Below are 18,739 nucleotides of genomic sequence, written 5' to 3'. Positions count from 1 at the left end.
TCTCCAGTAACATTTCAATCCTATTTAAAGTAAATCTCTCATAAATATCCTACCAAATCTTCAGCCAATAACTTTGTCGTTCCACTAATACATCTTAAATTAAGTTCGTGCCAAATACAATATCGGGGATCTTTTGTTTGGAAAAAATTTTATCCAATTTTTAATGAAAAACAAAACTTCGTTTTAAATTGCACAATTTTAAGGCGAATTTAAAACGGCATTTACTAAAAATGGACTTTGATATATTAGATTTCAAATATCTTTTTTAATATCTTTTTTGAAAATTTAAAAAGTTTGAGTTATATCATTAAAAATAATTATTTAAACTTTTGCATTTTCTTTAGCTTTTATTAATAATGGTTTACAAACCATTAGTAACAAACGATATACATAAAAGCAAATCTGCTTTTACGTTTATGTTTTTGTTGATATTTATTAATCAGCCCGAATTCTTATTTTTATTGCATTATTTTTAATAGAACATAGCTCTTGTTTATATGTTATGCATTTTTATACAAAAGATTTTTTGTGGATTGATAGCTTTCATGATTTTCCCTTGTTTGCACTTTTTTATTTTTTGAATTATTTCGTTGAATATTGTAGGCAAAAAATTATTTTATTGCTAAAAGTGTATGCATTTATACTGTTTTATTTATCATTTATGACGTATGTAAATTTTAAACACTTTTTAGAGAATTAATGTAACAGGGCTCAGTGAAAAGAAAACTTGTCTTCTTTTTCCTCCGGCCGGGATTTTTTATTAATGTAATATAAAAAATAAATATTTTGTAATTTTTAAAACACGGCATAAATAAATTAAAAAATAAAAAAATAAAAATAAAAGGTGTCATCAATGTGTCCTCTTGTTGATTTTGCAAGTGCAGAACTTTGTTGGAGAGCATATCGTATTATTGAGCTCATCATCACAGGTACTAGATTCAAACCAAAGCCCAAACGTGTAAGCACATATCGTTGATCTTTGTAAATGACAGTTTGGTAAGGCCAATGTTGTTTATGCACATGAATTTGTCGATATGCTCTTTTCAGATCCACCACCGAGTCGTTGCTATTTTTACTCATAAATCTCCAATCTCTCATTGCATCGTTAATGACATTCGCATCCCTTGTAGAGACTTTTACATAGGTGTTAAGCTCGCGATAATCAAGTACCGGTCTTATCTTCTTTTTATCATCTTGAATGAGGCACATTAACGGTAGTAATCCGTTAGCTTTTCCCATAATTTTGTCGTCATATTTGATAAGTATGCCTTCTTTGATCCGTTAATTAATTTCATTGTTGAACGTCATACGATATTGGTTTGATATGTTATACTGACTTGTTCTGTTTTTTATTTTATGTTTGTTCTCCCACTTCCAACTTACAATCCATTTTTTGCCATCAAAATAAGCTTTGTTTGTTCCAATTTCAATTGTCGCAACACGAGGTGTTGATAGCAACTTAATCAAAGAATTATAGAATTTCAATTTTCCAGTGCCAATTTTCAGTTCATTACACGACTTTATTAGATCCATACCCATAATCATATCGTTGTTGTTTATGTGTTCCACACATAACACCAACGCATCCACCAAACACTCGTTCGTTGGGTGGTGTATTTAAGCAACAACTTCTTCACATAGAATTATTGCGCCGTTTGTTGCAACATCTACAACGCGAATTACATTATAGTCAGATGACAGTAACTTCTTGGTGATTATTGATTGCGAGCATCCACAAGCGCTGTAGTTTTTCTTCCGTTTCCAAGTCGATCGTAGGTAGTATTGATTTGGGACAAGTTCTTGTAAAAATACTTAATACGAACTCGTCCCATTTAAGTTTTCCAGGTTTTGTCGACGTTTGTAGCAGTCCTTCGCAGCATGTTTATGGAACATTTCTTGCATAAAGAGGTACATTCACATGCAAAGTAATTTGATGATTCGCAATTGAAACATCGCATTTCTTTCTTTTTTCGTATAGAACTTGCCATTACTGTCCCAGTTGTTCAGTAACTTGCATTTACTTCTTCAGAACAGCACCATCATTAATCCCAATAATGAATTGATCACGAAGTCGGCCATCTCACTCTGACGGCAAGAACTTGCATTCTTGAGCTGTTCAGATCACTCGATGCACAAACGTATGTAAAGATTCTTCATTGCCACTATGATTTTCCCAAATTCATCTTTGATACTTTTGTGCTCTTAAAAAGCGGAAGCCCGTCAATGTTCAAATCGAAATCCAAGTCAAATAAATTGTTGAACTTGTCCTCTTCTTCAAGATAACATAGTATTTTTAACAAAAATTTTTTAATTTCTAGATAAACATATTCCATACCAGATTTGCAATCAATCTCCACAGTTCTGCATATTTGCAACAGAGTTCTTACTATAGCTGGCAATTCAGGGTACCCATTGATTTTTAGACATTTCAACAAATCATAATCAGCATTGTGTTTTACATCAGGGAACAGTTGCATCCATTCCTTTACACTGTCACTGAATGGCATACTGTTTTTATCAGTTAAATCAGAATCAGATTGAACGGAAACTCTTTTTCCGAGTTGGACTCACTTAAAAGCAATTGTTTCATCACATCTACACAAATATTACTAGAACATAGAGTAGCCACACCATTATTGCTACATCATACAATTATTTTTTCAAAACATTATATATCAGTGTCGCTGTCGCTTTGACTGTTGTTTTGTTGTTGCGATGTATAATGTTTCACTCTTTTGCGGCGTTCTCCAAGAGTTTTTAAACCCAGCCGTTATGGTCGGTCTTCATAGGGCAGGTGTTTAATAGTCGATATTGTTTTTGTTGTTCGATGTTGGACTTGCTTGAGAATGGCAATGTTTGATTTTAAATGCGGTGACCAGGCTTGCACAGCAAACTCAAGATAGGGGCGAATGTAAGTGAGATACAGAGTGTGCAATAAAAAAAAACTGCGACTGCGAAATGTTTTTTGGAGTCGCCCTATTCTATTATCTATTGATGCGGCTGACTCTATTTGCGGTCTGACGTTAAGGTCATTCGAGACCATCACACCAAGGTCTCTTTCGACTGCAGTTTTTTCGAGAGGACGACAGGTGTCGTCGAAGTTAGACATAGAGTATTTGTACGTTGACTTGTTACATCTGCGCCCAACATGCATTACTTTACATTTCCCAACGTTGAAAGGCAAGAGCCAAATATGTGACTATTCCACTGCTCTGTCAACGTCATCTTGGACAGTGATGTTGCCCGACTCCTTTTTAATTATCCATATTACTTTTCTGTCGTCGGCAAACAGCTTCATATGATGATTAATTGTGTCCGGCCGGTCGTTTACAATGTTACGAATAGCAATGGGCCCAAGACCGAGACTTGAGGAACTCCACTAGTGACTGCTTTCCATTCAGAAGTAATGCCGTTTATAACCACTCGTTGACATCGATTGCTTAGTCAAGCTGTGATCCAGTCAACAAGACCGCCTTGAATACCTTACGCTCTCAGCTTATGAAGAAGGCGTTTATGTGGAACTTTGTCGAACGCCTTTGCAAAGTCTGTGTAAATGACGTCTACTGCGTGTCTGCAGTAAGTTGCTTCCGTCATGATATCCCGAGTTTATAAAAGCTTTGATACGCATCCCTTACGATGAACAAAGCCATGCTGGTTTGGAGAAATAAGATTATTAGCAACGCAGTGTTCCAATATTCTTTTTTGTGAAACACTTTCCATAATTTTCAGTGTATGAAAGTGAGCGAGACTGGCCGGTTGTTGGATGCTTTTAGCCTACTCCCCGTCTTAAAAACAGGTGTTACATTCAATTTTTTCCACAAGTCAGGAACTACACCAGTTGCAAACGAGCACTTATAGATAAGCGAAATAGGCTTGGCAAAAGTAGCTGAACATTTACTAAGGACTCGTGGATACAAGCCATCGTAGCCGGTTGATTTTCTTTCATCGAGATTGTTTAGACATTTTTGTACTATATCGATAGAGAAACTTGCTGGATCAATGACAACTCGACAAAAATGTTGACCAATCTGTATTTCGCTATCAATATTTCGTGGCGAACCCTTTGTTGTTGATCACAGCCTTGCATCTTCGAGGCATAGATTCGATCAAGTGATCAATGAAATTTTGTGGAATTGCTGCCCAGGCCTTTTGAATTTGTTCAAATAGTTGATTCTTATTACGAACACCTTCACGGTTAATTCTGCGGTTGATGATCTCCCACAGGTTCGCGATAGGGTTGAGATCAGGTGATTGAGACGGCCATTCCATCACCAATAGGTGGTTGTCTTGAAACCACTGCTTGACTACTTTTGCAGTGTGTTTCGGATCGTTGTCTTACTAAAAAACCCATTTTATTGGCATATTCCATTCAAGATGAGGTAACAACATCATTCAGGATATTTTTATACATGAAACGGTCCATTATTCCATCGTTTCGATGTATTGGACCTAGACCGTTAGCAGAAAAACACCCCAGACCATTACATTGCCTCCACCATGCTTCACGGTCTTATGGCAGTAACGTAAATCGAGGCGTTTTCCGGCCGATAGACGTACACGGCAAATGCCATCGCTCCCAATGATGTTGAACTTCGATTCATCACTGAACAAGACAGTTCGCTATTTCTGAACATTCCAGTAAATATGAGATGTAGCAAACATGAGTCTTTTCTTCTGGTTTTTAAGTGAAATCAGCGGTTTCTTTGCAGGGCGTCGAGAAAACAGTCCGGCTTCAGCAGCACGTCGTCTGATTGTTCGGTCCGATACAGGCAGCTCTAATTGCTTTTGTATGATGATATCAAGGGATCCTTCTTGATGAATCTGACGATCATAGAATCCTCTCTAGAAGTGGTGGAACGTGGTCTTCCACCTTTGTTATCTGCTTCCAATTCCCCCGTAGAACGATATTTGGAACATAGTCTTGATACGGTCCATTTTTTCACGCGATATTTATCACAAATACTTTTTCGTGACATTCCACTTACGTAATCGCCAATAATTTTTTTTCTTAGTTCCAATCAAAGACTACCGGGAGCCATTTTTGCACTTGAAGTCATAAAAATAATAAAAATAAATAATCACGCTTCTCAAGGCTTACCGTGTTACATTTACCTTGTGATGCTACAATAATGCTCTGTGTAACACAACGTCTTGGTTGGATGTGGACTTTATTGATGTAATGAAACACTTGTTGTATTTCACTTCTTGTATTGATGTTCTTCGATAAAACACTTTGATAAAACTCACTTCGATAAACTTTCTTGATAATACTGACTGATTGACTTCCATATACTGACTGAATTACATGTCGATTTACATGTCTCTTAAATAGTAAAATGAACCTGTGTGAACCTGTTCTGGAAGATTCTTGGTGCTTTTTTTCGATGCTTCTGGAAGCTTCTGGTTGCGTCTAGATGCTTCTGAATGTTTCTGAATATTTCTGGATGCTACTGGACGCTTCCAGATGCTTCTTCTGGAAACTTCTGGAAACTTCTGGATATTTCCTTTAATTATTAAAAAGCTTCAGTGACGTTGACACGGAGCAGACATAAGAAAATGAAACAAACCAAAAAAGTTGCACTTGTTTTGTTGCAAAATGGCACTTGTCAACGAAATTCTTCCTGTGTGCTGTCACCTGTCAGCAGATTGCTCATGTCATGGCATGCTATGACTCCAGACTTCTGAACTGTTTGCTGGGGTAGTATAGTTTGTTTCGTTTTTAAGACATGTAAAATTAGGAACACTTTTTAGCATTGTTCGATGTTGGTTGCAAATGTTTTGTCCAATACTGTATATATATATATATATATATATATATATATATATATATATATATATATATATATATATATATATATATATACATTTATATTAACGAAGAAAAAACAACTTTTTTTATGGTACTTTAAGTTTCATGCCTATACGGCAATTATCAGCCATTGAATACAATTTCAAAAACAAAAAAACCGCTAAAATTACAAATTACTGTGTAGTGGGATCTTAATGTTGCTAAGAAATTTATTCTTGTGTTTGCATTTTGAAATCAATTCATTTCGTTTATTTAACAAGTTATTACCTTTATATGTTAAAATAACGAATTTTTCGTATAAGCAAAGATTGCAAATTTTTGACGAAGTGTTATAAGGATTGCAACGTTGTACAATTTTCCACTTAATTAAGGGTGTAAAAATTTTGTCTTTAATGTCCCAAATTTCTTTAGACAATTCGATATCATTTTTATATTTATTAATGTTAAATGATTTTAGATGGTTAGCATACCTAAATTTAAATAGAGTTTCACAGAAGCCAAAATATACTTTTTCTTTGTAGTAAGGTTCAATTGACGACACGGTCGCTTGATAAACGATGTTCTTCGACAAGCACTGATTGTTCATGGGACAGATGGATTTAATGACACAGTTGCATGTTTTTCCCTCATCTTTACCTTGACTATATAATATCCTGTGATTGTGCAAATGAATGATGGACTTGATGATTGGCATACATGAGTAGCTTATTTTAATGGTATTTCGATTAAATATCTTACGAATTTTGAGACCAACCGGAAAGTGCAGGTCTACGATGTTCAAAAAACGACTTCCTATTTTTGTTGCAACACTGGTACTGAAAAGTGGGTTGTACCAGATTATGTTTCGCTTGTGATGCTAGGTGAATTTGCAAATAAAACCTGATTTAAATAATGCATCTTGATAAGGAGGAATGGATTGTTTAAAAATATTTTCGTTAGAAGAATTGGTTGACAATCTTAGTTCAATAGTTTGAGGAAGGCTTTTTAGTATACTAGGAGGGTGGTTAGAGGCAGCATTTATATAACTGATGGAATTACTAGGCTTGCAGTAAGGTTGGAAAGAACTGTCATTAAAATAAGCGTTGTTCAGTATATTTTCATTAATTGAAGGATAAAAATCAGTTATATCGAAAATTAGGAATTTGTATAAACCTATTATATATATATATATATATATATATATATATATATATATATATATATATATATATATATATATATATATATATATATATATACATATATGTATATATATTATTATCATTGTTATTATTATTATTATGATTTATTTCGTCATTTTTACATATTTATAAGATACTCAATAAATTTAAACAAATATATATAATTACAAGCTGACTGGGGCGAATAGAAGTCAAAATGTCTTATCATCAAGCCCCTTCGTGTAATACAAAAAAATACAATAAAATTTCACATCTTCCAATATTATATAAAAGAGTGAAATTTATAAGTTTAAAAAAAAAAAAATTTAAAGGTTAAAAAAGAATTTAAAGTTTAAAAAAAACAAATTGAAAAAATTGAAAAAAATTATTAAACATAACAAACAAAAAATACAAATCAGTACATATTACAAATGACATATCAGTACATATTACAAATGAAAAATCAGTACATAGTACAAATTCAAATCAGTACATCTTACAAAAAAGAATAATGGAACACTGCGTTGCTAATAATCTAATTTCTCCAAACCAGCATGGCTTTGTTCATCGTAAGGGATGCGTATCAAACCTTTTAGAAACTCGGGATATCATGACATAAGGAACTCACTGCAGACACGCAGTAGACGTCATTTACACAGACATTACTCATCATATGACAGAATTACTCATCATATGAAACTATTTGAAGTTAAATAATAGGGACAATTAAAAAGGAGTCGGACAACATCACTCTCCAAGATGACGTTGACAGAGCAGTAGAATGATCACATATTTGGCTCTTGCATATCAAAGTTTGGAAATGTAAAGTAATGCATGTTGGGCGCAGATGTAACTAGTCAACGTACAAATACTCAATGTCTAACGTCAACGGCACCCGTCGTCCTCTCTAAGAAATCGCAGTGAAAAGAGACCTTGGTGTGATGGTCTCGAATGACCTTAACGTCTGACCGATAATAGAGTCAGCCGCATTAGTAGCAAATAGATTGTTAGGGCAACTCCAAAAAACATTTGTATCTCACTTACATTCGTTCCCATTTTGAGTTTGCTGTACAAGGCTTTTCACCCAATTTAAACTCAGGCATTGCCATTCTCGAGCAAGTTCAACATCGAGCAACAAAAACAATATCGACTATTAAACTCCTGACCTATGAAGATCGACTCCAACGGCTCGGCTTAACAACTCTTGAAGAACGCCGCAGAAGAGCAGATCTTATCGAGCAATTCAAAATCACTTGTAAACTTGTTAGTTTTTTCGTTCCGCAAAAAATTTTCAAAAAGTAAAGATAAGTATATTCTAAGAGACCATAACCATAAACTAGAACGTCAGATGGTAAAAAACTGTGAGGAGCGATATAACTTTTTTTTAAATAGAATTTTCGCCCCATTGAATGCGCTTTCGCAAGAAGCAGTGAACGCTCAATCCATCAACGCTTTCAAAAACAACATAAGAAAGTAACTTTATAGATACAATTGCTGCTTTGTCTGTAGCGTCTGTATCTCCATGTTCGTCAGCATATAGGGGCCTGGTGTAGCACCTCTTCATCAAATTATAAATAGATTAATGTATTTGTATTTGATCACTGAATATTAATAATAATAACATATGCGTATACATATTCAATACAATATTAAAAATAAATAAAATATATTAAAAATAAAAAATAAAAAATTATTTCAATTTATTAAAAAAATGAGAAAATGTACGTAATGTTTAAATTTAGTGAGTGTTTTTTTATAGTTCTTTTAAATGTATCAATAGATTTGATTTTTTTCATAATTTCATCAAGAACCGAATTCCACAAGCGTAATCCCTGGTTTATAGTCGAGAATTCAAGTTAAAATCACCTAATAAGTAAACCTTTTTTTTAAGCTTTGAAAGCAAGTAGTTTAAGTGGTTTTCAAATTGATTGTAATTACCGTTTGGTGGTCTATATATTGCAGCTATAAATGTATTTTTATTTGTTTTATTAATTATTTCAATAGTAAATGACTCACAATCAGCGTCGTTTACATTGAGGTTATCTACATGTTAGTAGATAACCTCAAAGAAAACCTTTGTGAAAATAGATACGCCGCGCCATTGCCGTTTTCTGTCGGTTGATGAATGGGTTTATATCCTGATAATTAAAGTTAGAATATATATATATATATAAATATATATATATATATATATATATATATATATATATATATATATATATATATATATATATATATATATATATATATATATATATATATATATATATATATATATATATATATATATATTAGGGTGGTTCAAAAATAGGTCATGTCAAAAATTTGAAAAGAGCCTTTGCTTATGATCTGCCTTGACCCCAAAATAGTACTTAAAATTTTTTACAAAAATTTTTTTGATTCTTTGAATGTTGATTTTAAAAAATAAACATTCAAAGAATTTCAAAAAGCGGGTTTTTAGTGGGTATTTTCAAAATATCTTACATTTCAATTTTTTTGTATAATTTAATATTTGAAAACATAACTTTTTTTCCTGAACAATTTTTGTTTTGAATGAAAAATAAAAAAGATTTTAAATAAAATAAAAAATAAATATTTCATTTTCAAAATTAAAATATAATCTTTATTTTTCATCTAACATACTTATATGTAAACATTTAATTTTAGACTAACATAAAATATTAATAATTTATATGATGCCACCCAGAAAGAAAATTGAAAGAGTTGATAATTTTGCAACTACACAAGAAATTCTTCAAAACTGCAACTTTCTGAGAAAATCTAAACCTGAAGTTAAACTGAGTTTTATTGTAGGATGTCCAAACAAAAGTGGATCATTCTCACCAAATTGTCCTACCAGCCAGTTACATTGCTGCATAATATCTAAACTTGTAGTTCCATGGACATGTGGTGGATTTGAAGTAATTACAACTCAGAAGCTAAGGTAATGATAGATCAAACTGTATATTCTTATCAAAACACCAAAATATATTTTTAAGTTTTTATAAGCATTTAATAATAATAATTTCATTTTATAGGATCAAGGTCACAAAAATGGTGAAAGACTGGATGAAGCTGAAAAGCCTAAGCAAAAGAAACAACGCTGCTGAAGTTAAAAAAAGAAAGAACTTTAAAGAAAATATGAAAAAGGTTTTCTGGATCGGAGAAAACCCACTAAATATGATTGAAAAAATAAGAAAAGATAGGTTGAGAAACCAAAATGACAAAGAGGAAGACATAGCTTTTCTTAAAGACCAATTAGAGGAAGGGAAAGGAAAGTTAGGGGGATTGGATAAGAGATTTCAATATTCATTAAAAAGAAAGTATAAATCTAAATGGAGTTATAATAAATTAAACAATGTATCAGATACTGATTCTGAAAATTCATTAAGTTCTTTTAATACTAATAAAAGCAATTCAAGTGATAGTGAGTTTGAAATTGAGTCAAATATTGATCCTACAAATTCTGTCAATCTACCAAAGGATATCTTGCACCGTACTGCTCACACAGCAGTTGGAGAGGGTTTAACTCCACATCAACATACAGCAATTTTTAGCAGTATTATTGTCAATTCTGGAGGATGCATGTCTGAGTTTGTATGCTCTAAATCTTCATCATACAGAGCAGCAGAGAATGCTGTGGTAATATGTGCAAATGAAATCAGAGACCATATAAAAAGCATTTCTAAATCTTCAAATTTTCTGATAATAATTCATTTTGATGGAAAAATTGTGAAAAAACTTACTGAAGGAAAACAGTTTTTAAAAGATTGGTTGTTCGTGCTAGGATTAAATGACAAACCGAGTTACTTGGAATTCCAGTAATCGACTCAGGTTCTGGAGAACACAAAAAAGAAGCTATAGAAGAACTTATTTCTAACTTTGGATCAGAGGATAAAATTCAGTGTCTTTGCTTTGATACCGCTAACGCCAACACAGGTAAAGCAAAAGGAGCTTGTAGCAGAATCATTGTGCACTTACAGCGCACTATGTTATTAACTGCATGTCGACACCATATTTTTGAGCGTCATGTTACCCATTTTTGGGAGCTTTATCCAAGTAGTCATACTTCAAGACCAGAAAATAAATTATTTAAACTTCTGAAGAACCATTGGAATGATCTAGGTACTGAAAATCAAGATTTAAAAAGATTATCAACTCCTGTTGATTCCTGGATTAATGAACAAAGGCTGAGTGCTATTCAATTTTGAAGATATATAATTAGCACTAAAGTTTTTAAGAAGGTGAGTAGTAATAGCTTTATAAATTAATTTAAAATCTAATTATCTCTTCTTACTTCCAAAAAATAGTATAGTAAAGTAGTACTTCTTATATAATTTTCCAGTTTTACAAATTTGTAGTAAGTAATTTAAGTTATTATAACTTATGAAAAAAAATTTGTTTAGGATGGAAAGTTTCGTAAAGATTATCAAGAATTGGCTGAACTTACATTGATGGTACTGTCACACACTGACAGGTTTAAACTTCACAATCCTGGAGCTGTTCATCATGCCAGATTCACGGGTAAAAGTTTATTTTACCTAAAACTGTTTCTACTTATGGAAAAAATCCCTGAAATCAATGAAGAGAGCAAGGATGAAATCACTGAAATGACAAAGTTTCTTTCCATTTTTTACACTGAATGGTTTCTTACAGCGGAGCTAAGTTCAACTGCTCCAACGCAGGTACACGGTCTGAATAATTGTTTTAAAATAAAGATATAATTTTGAATAAGTACAAAAAGTAGTTATATTACTTATTTTTAAATTAAACATTGAAAAATCTAACCCTTAACTATTAGGATATGAAAGCATACTGGCAGATGAAAAGGTTTGAGGAATTGAATAAAGCTGGAGTTCAGCATTTCTGAATCCATTATGCGACATACTTGATAACTTGACCCATTTTTAGTCATTATAGCAATTGCAGATCAGAAATGTAAAGAACGTAGCAACATGGCTAAGAGACTATTTGGTCTAAAACAACCCTCTATAGAGGAGTATTCCTTAGAAAGGCAGGTGTTGGATAAAGACATTCTGAAGAACTTAAACTTTTCACAGGATGAGCCTCCCAGTTTAGTTCCACTAGTTACAGAGAAGTCCTGGTTTATATTTGACATGCTTGGTCATGGAAAAGCTGAGGTTCAATGGATGAAGCTTCCTGCAGAGTATTGGATTTTAAATGCTTTTCATCAAGAGTTTGAAACAGCCATCATGAGTCTTGATGTTGTGAATGATTATTCAGAAAGAACAGTCAAATTAGTTCAACAACTTGTTAATAAAGCACATTCAGAAGAGAAAAGTCAAGATACGGTTCTTTTTACTCATGTGTACAAGCGAAATCGAAATGGTAGAAAAAAGTTGGATCATGCCAAAGCTGCGCTCAATAGTATTATTTAAGATATATTTTTTGATCCATTTTATTTTTGAAACACTTGTAAATTTTTGGTTTTTGTTTTGTATTGGTAAAGTTTTTTTTATTGTATTCTAAAAAATACTTATTTTTTTAAAAAAAACATTTTTATGTTTTGATGATTTTCAATGTTTTATTATTCTTCTGAAAGTTACTTAAAAAAATATTTATGAAAAGAGCCCCTTAAACTTAAGTTGTATTACTCATTACCATGTTAATGGATAATTTTTTTTTTTTTAATTGGTTAAAATTTAAGGGTCCCACAAGCGGGGTAAAGTTTTTCTTAAAACGGGGCAAAAATTGACCCATTTACCCTTTGTGGGGACCTTTCCGATGATCAAAAAAATTTTTGTAAAAAATTTTAAGTACTATTTTGGGGTCAAGGCAGATAATAAGCTAGGGCTCTTTTCAAATTTTTGACATGACTTATTTTTGAATCATCTGATGGGTCCCACAAGGATCTATTCTTGGCCAATTGTTATTCCTCGTTTACATTAACGATATATACTTATCTTCTAACATACTTAACTTTGTACTTTTTGCTGATGATACGCAAGTATTCTTTAGCCACACAAACATTAGCCTATTATTTAACTGTTAATCAAGAACTTGAGAACCTGAACGATTGGTTTAAGGCTAACAAACTCTCTCTAAATGTCGAAAAAAGTAAAATTATTCTTTTTACAAAATTATCAAAATCTGAAACCGTCCCCTTAAAACTACCTGATTTACTAATTAATAAAACTCAACTTAAACGATAATACTCAATCAAGTTTTTAGGCGTAGTTCTTTATGAACATATTAGCTAGAGTAATTATATCAAAGTAATAGAAAATAATATATCTAAAATTATTGGTATTTATATAAAACAAAACATCTCCTAAACACAAATTGTTTAAAAATATTTATTTTGCATTTATTTGTAGCTACATCAGCTACTGCAACATTATCTAGGCAAGTACTTATCCTTCAAAGTTAAATAAATGCGCTTTATTTGCATTTGATATCAAGCGAGTCGCTTGATAATAAAAGCAAATAAATACGCTTTATTTAAATGCAAATAAATATGTTTTATTTATATGCAAATAAATATGTTTTATTTTCATTTTATTAAAATGGTTAAATAATAGTTTGATTTTTTTTGAGTATTTATATTATGTTTTTCTGGAGTTTTTGCTAACTGATTGCCTGCTTCAATTAATTCCAATTACACAGAATACTGAGATAGGCTTCCAGATAGCTATATATTAACATGCTACTAAAAATAACTTTATATGTTACTAAAAATACAAACAACTCTCCATTGGAAATATATTTAAAGATTTGTTATTTTTTATTTAATATAACTGCAATTAATATAAATAAAAAATAACTCTATATTAGTATTATTTACACTGCGAAACAATGTTTTGCAATATAAGTACTCTATTATTTGATGGCGTATTTAGCCATCCAAGAAGTTTTTCTTTTGTCAATATATTTATATATGATTAACGTAGTTGTATAAAGCTTAAAAAGACTTAAAAAATGAGGGGTTATTCAATTTTAGAAGTTAATTGGATCCAAAGTTATTGGATTTTTTGTGCTGGAAAAACTGATGATTTTATTACAGATTGCCTTGACTTTAAGTATGGCAAATTTGGCGTGAAATGGCACCAAATTAACATAAAAAAACATCAAAAACCATACGCAATTATCGAAATAAACGATACGCAAAGGAATAAATACACTATATACATAATTTCTAAGCAAAATTACTAAGTACCATTTCTTCAAGAAAACATAAATAAATACTAGATTTGAATAGAGGAAAAGCAATACTTGCTTTTTTCAGAGGGAAATTAAAAAAAAACTTTAACAAAATCTTTTTATATAATAAACCAACCTTAAAATTTTTAAATGTTGAGAACTTAGAAACTATGTATAAATCTTAAAAAGGTTCCCTATTCCATTAGATTTCTTATCCTTTTTTTAATCTCTATGGGTATTTTCAAACATATTTAATGTGTTTAGGCACTTAAGAAATCTTACCTTAAAAACTACTTTTGAAAAAACGTGCCCCGCGGCAAGTTTTTTTTTATCAATAGTGATCGTAAGACATGAATAATTTATAAAACCAGCCATATTAAACATAGTACTTTCTATATATGATTGGAATAAAGTTCAGTCAAACTAATTGATTCAAAAAACTTCAAGGTACTAGCTTTATTATAAAAAAAATATAAGAGAGTAAAGTTCACAAAAATTACGTGTTTTTTGTCATAAATCAAATGTTTTTCGTTGCCCTCTGGAATCGCTAGCATAAATTTAAACATGCAGCAAATAAAATGCCACAAATTAGGCCATTTAATTACAGTATGCCTAAAAATATCTGTCACACAAACTGTTTTTGATTCAATAACTATTATAAAATCTTTAAATTTTCATTTTCTTATAAAGGCTATCATATTTCTTCAGCTGTTTCGCAGTGGCGAAAATTAAAAATTAATAAACTGTAGTATGTTAGAAAAAACGTGCAAATTAATCGTGTATTAAGTGACTGGATGCTTCCTGTTGGTGAAATGTATTTGCAAAAATTTGCCCAATATTAAAGCTGTAAGTAGTTTTGTGAAGATTGTGAAATAATTTTTTGAAAGTAGTTGGTTCCGGTTTAACGATGGCTTCAAAAATAAATTCTTATATTGTGAAATTCTCACCGAATGTTTGCATAACATGTTTATGGTTGAAAAAAGAAATTGATGAGTGTATTTGCTCAATCCACCAATCTAAATTTTAAGAAAAAGTTGTTGTTACCGATAACCATTCTACAATGTTAATGCATTTTCATAGTTTTATAATTAATGAAACCATGAAAATGCATTAACATTGATAGAATGGTTTATGACATAAAGCATATAGAATGGAGATAGAAAACTTTTTATTTAGCATCCAGTTTATAAAGGGGTATTTAAAACATACTTATTATTTGATATACTCTGTTTTATAAAAAAATGTAAGAAAGAACTTGTTAAATGCGTAAAATGTCCTCCTTCTTTGTCATTTGATTTTTCAAATTACTGCTGGTTGCATTGCAGAAAATATATTTCATAAAGTTTATGCAAAAGACCAGTTACTTAACAGAAACTAAAAAAGCAAGAAAAATTTTCAGATCACTTATCATGGAAACAACAAACAAGTTGTCAACTTTACATCAGTAATATTTAATGAGACAATTATAGCTGCAATATTGAGTTATTTTTCCGAAATAAATAATGCAGCACAATTTTTATCATTGTTTTACACATAGTAGTTTATCACATTTAACTTAAAGCAGAAACTCAATACATCCAATCAACTCAGCAATGCTGCTGTGAAAGGTGATAACAAATCCACACTTTATAGAGAAATTGCATATTGCATTGAAATTTGGTCAAAATGTGAATATTTTACATTAACCAAACAATCTTTTCATGTTATAATTACGACACTTTGAGCAAAGTCTTGAAGTCTTGAAGAAGTCTATACATTTGTTCTTTCATCCATTATAAAAATGGACCTTTTGGAGCCACGTTTTAGTAAAAATATATGAGCAGTGGTTGATTTTATATGAGTCTTTTAAATATGGATCAGTGAAAAGATTTTGGCTGAAGTCAGCTAAAGAACGGTATTATTTTTTGGGAAGAAAGTATTTAACCGACATTTGATAATCCTAATTTAAGAATAACATAGCATAGAATTTGCTAGTACTATAGCAAGTTATGTTGCTAGAAAATTATAAAAAATGATTTGAATGTTAAACTTTTGATCAAAAAAAGCATTGTTGTTAATAATAAATACAAGGAAATATTATACAGAGGAGAACTTATATATACAAGTCAACCTCTATATAGTTTCATTTGTCATCTTTTCATTATCATAGATGTTATTTTTCCTATTCTAATCAAACATCGCTGTTCATTTTTTTCAATAAAAAGTTTTGCAGAACAAATTTTATAGACTTATTATAGCAGTGTTATTTTTACAAGTGAGAATCACCAAGAGTGGGAAATTAAATAAAGATCTCATATATTTTTTTAAATAATGCAAATTATTGTAAAAATATTTTTTATAATAATTTGCAAAAATAAATTAGGTATTCAGTAAACAAAGATCAAGTGAAAGTATTTTAAAAAAAGACAGAAACCAAATAAATATTCTTTTAAATTATGATAAATACAAAATTGCAAACCTTTGATTTCATTTTTAACGGAAAGTTTTAGGTAATCTTAGCAACATGTAAGGTTAAGTTTAGTAGCATGTTAATAAATAGCTATTGAAAGCCTGTTTCAGTATTCTGTGATGTTGGAATAAACTGAAGCAGGAAATCATTTAGCAAAAAATCCATCACAAAATAATGCAAAGTACTTAAAATAATAACTAACTGATATTTAACCATTTTAATAAAATAAAAGTAAAACATTAATAAAAAAACACGACTCATAAAGCTTAAACTTTTACACATAAGCTGTAAAAAAAAACCTCTTAATTTTTCACGGAAAATGTAACAAATCAGGCCGTGTAATTTAAGTAAGCCATACATATATACACATATATATGTATATATACATATATTGTATATATATTATATATGCACAGACACACAATTACCATTGTGCATTTTCACACTCTTTAAAAGATTTTATTTGTTCTTATATATAGAACATATAAAACATATAAAGAGTGTAATTATATAAATAATATAAATTTAGATTGAAAATAGTTAAAATTAACTTAAATAAAGCAAAATTGATGTCTTCATTATAAAAAAAGAAAAGAGATTTTACGTAAACAACTGTTTCTTTCACGAATGTTTACTTAATTTATCTGTGTATTTTCCTTCTTTCATGCGATTCTGCACATAAGGAACCATGACGTATTATTAAATATGCGCGCGCACTATATAATCGGAACTGAAAAGAAGTCTATTCAAAGCAACAAGAATATTTACTTAAATTCATTATATTAACATAGCTAAATATCACATTTTATTATATATATTTTTTATAATTTATTTATAAATGTATCTTCATTTGTTTTTTGGTTTAATATTTTGTTTATGATTTTAATAAAGTTAATAAAAAAAAATTACCATCAGATAAATTTAAGAGAATCTCTTATATTAATTTATTTTTAAAAATACGATTATTTAAATTCCATAGGGAATATAATTCATTGGTTAATTATTGTTTAATTAAATAACATATATATATATATATATTATATATATATATATATATATATATATATATATATATATATATATATATATATATATATATATATATATATATATATATATATATATATATATATATATATATATATATATATATATATATATATATATATATATATAGGGGAAAGGCGCCTATGATGGCATACCGGTCATATTTCCATTGAAATTGGTTTTGGTAAAAAAATGATTAGACCTACATGACTATACTAACTTTACGTTAGTTTTAGTGAAAAAAGGTCCCTTGTGCACAAGTATTTTTTTTATAATCAACAAAAATCGATTTTGGGATGTGCTGTTGTAGTTTTATTTCCTTCATATATTTAAGATTGTGATTTTACTATTAACTGTGCAGAAATGAAATTTTCATGCATTTTATATTCAAGTTTTGTGCATTTAGTGGAATAGTTACTTTAATTTTATCTTTTGAACAAAGCAGACACAGCTTGTTTTAATGAAAATGATGAATTTTACCCATGATGGCATACTGACGAGTTGGGGGTGTTGAAATATTGACGAGTTGGGAAAACCTTTTTTTTTTATAAGAAAAACTTATTTTTAAGTAAAGTTAAAAGAAAGCGATGCTCCAAAATTTTTTTTTGGTCCAAAAAATACGTAAAACGCAATATATCCTATGCGCATGCGCAAAATTTTACAATGCTGGTGTGTAGCATGAAATGGTAAATTAGGATGGTTTCGAGTAATTTTAGGCTTTTCTGAGGGAAGACTCTAAGGTTAAATGAAATCATTAAGTTACCCTCGATCCTAACTAGCCCCATCCTCCCCTATGCCATCATAGGAGCAGTGGTTGCCTATGATGGCATACTTGTGCTTTTTTTTACAATAAGAATAACTTATAAAAAAAATAAAACTGATGAAAACTCTCAGGGTAATTATTGTTCTAGATGTAACAAGGAATGTATCCATATCAAAACTTTTATTATTGGTCTTCAGGATACTGAATAATGAAGCTTCAAAGTTAAGTATGCCATCATAGGCGCCTTTCCCCTATATATATAGACCTGTATTTAACAGTAATATAAAAATTTATAGATTATACAGGTTTTGTATCTACTATAAAGAGTCGACAAAATTTCTTCTCTATAC

The sequence above is a fragment of the Hydra vulgaris genome, chromosome 14, assembly GCF_038396675.1.
Source record: "Hydra vulgaris chromosome 14, alternate assembly HydraT2T_AEP".
NCBI classification, from domain to species: domain Eukaryota; kingdom Metazoa; phylum Cnidaria; class Hydrozoa; order Anthoathecata; family Hydridae; genus Hydra; species Hydra vulgaris.
The sequence above is the reverse complement of the archived record's forward strand: the minus strand, read 5'-3'. Positions refer to the sequence as shown.